Raw genomic sequence first — 2,104 nt, forward strand, 5'->3', positions numbered from 1 at the left:
GTTAACTGTTAGATGGAGTTATGACCAATTCTTGTTTATCTAAGCACTGTATACTTTGAGTGGTATAAAGGAACCTTAGATCAGGTCTGTAGGCATAAAGTTGCCTTAGAGTAAATGAGAACCAATTCCATGACTAGGCTTTTAGGCTATAGTCTGGTCTACGTAGAAGAAGTCGTCTTCTATATTTTTTGGTCTAGAGACTAGGAAATGTAATGATTTATAACACTTGGTGCACAGGAGTGGAAGAAGCACAAAGTGGGTTCCAGCTGTCCTGTGCAAACACTAAGAAGCCCTTGCTGAAATAATTATGCTTAAAAATACCATTAAATACATCTGCAGAAAGAGAATTGATAATAGTCAATAAGTTTCTCTCCCTGAGCTCCATTTTTCTGTACATAGTTCTAAGCCAAGCTAAACTTCTTCAGGTGATATTAAACAATAAGTTTAAACATTTATCTAAAGAATACAGATTCCTACTCGGACAGCACATTAAATCTCTGGTAATCCTTTTTGTTGATACTGTTACTACAGACTCTTAAGTCAGTCATCTGACCATTAGAACAAGTCTTGCACAGTGAAAATAATGAAGATACGCCAAAACAACCTGAAATAGGAAACTTGTAAATACTGCTTTTATTTAACTCTTACAAGAAGGAGGCACATTTACATTCAAAAAACTCAATGTGGAGTTTTCATTGTAACTACAATAACCTAAAATGTTTTTGCATTTAAAAAAAAAAAAGCGTCCCAGCAGGAAACTAAGATAATTTGTTTTAATTTCCTCTCTATTTATTACATTTAACCAAAAAAAAAATCCCAACTTTTTCTGCAGTTCGTGCATCCTGACTTGTGCATTTATGACATTGCTGACGCTTGACTGTGTGTTCCCATCTCACCGGTTCTGTGTGTGCCCAAGGCAAATGGGCTGACCAAGTCCAYCCCCAGCGCGGCTCCTCCAGCGAGCTGCAGTCACCGTAGTGCTCCAAAGTGTGTGTGACGGYGGAGCTCCTGGCTCCGCTCAGCCTATTTCGGTAGGGGGTGGTTTCACCTCGGCCCCGCCAGGGCAGGGCGGATGGGGAGGGAGGCGGATTCTCCTCCGCGGGGCCTGGAGATGGAGGCTCCGCAGTGCCGCTTGAGAGAAGGGAACCGGCAGCGCCCAGCGTCTGTCTCCGTGCAGCTCTTGCCGCATGGGAAGYGGGGCTGGACAGACGGGGGCTGCGCTGGGCTGGCCGGCACCAAAGGCCACAGCAAGCACCAGGTTATGCTAAAGGACACGAAGGGGAGGCAGAGTTAACAAAAACCTCAGGGAAAGCAACAGCCTTGAAGCCGGGCTCTGATTCTCCAGTGCTGATCTACTGATGTTGGCTCTCAAGAGCGGAGAAACCCCAGGGCTGTGCGGAGAGGTCAGCCCTCCAACTGAGGGCTGCCGCAGGCCGGCCCTAAGGGCACGCGTTTGCCCTCCGGTGTGTGAGTGTAGGGAGCGAAACCCGTGTCACGAATGGGTGCGGGGAAACGCGCCCCTCGCGAGGCTGAACTCGCTGCTTACGGCCCTCCTGTTGCTGCGTACGTGCTCTGCAAAGGGGGCTGTGTGGAAATGAGGCTGGGAATGGAAGGGTGACTCTAAGGATGCTGAGGAAATAATAGAAATGCCTGAAAYGAGCACATGTGAGGAGAAGAATCCTTTTCTAATTACCTTTCCATTAAACCTGACTGAGCGGGAGTATGTTTCATATTCTGAAGCTGCCTGCAAAAACATACAGGCTTTCACACACACGAGACATACAGCTGTAGCGGGGCATGCAACTGAATCCTCTCCTCTGAGAGTCTGTGGATGCAAAGTTGGCCTAAACGGGAGCGYGCGTCTGGCCGACGGAGGTGCCCGTGCTGGGGAGGGCTGGATTCGCTGTGAGAATGTGTCTGACATMCTGTGACTTTTCTCACTTCCCAGAGCTGCCTGGGCGACACTTTAATCCGCTTTGGAAGCAAGCTGCCTGCTCTGATCCAGAATGCTGGTGCTCAGGCGTGGTTCCCAAGAAGGAAATAACTAATTCTGGTACACTATAGCAAGAGCTATTTACAAAAAAAAAAAAAAAAAAAAAAAAAA

This window comes from Nothoprocta perdicaria, unplaced genomic scaffold (genome assembly GCF_003342845.1).
Source record: "Nothoprocta perdicaria isolate Ctin4 unplaced genomic scaffold, notPer1 scaffold_188, whole genome shotgun sequence".
Lineage (NCBI taxonomy): Eukaryota > Metazoa > Chordata > Aves > Tinamiformes > Tinamidae > Nothoprocta > Nothoprocta perdicaria.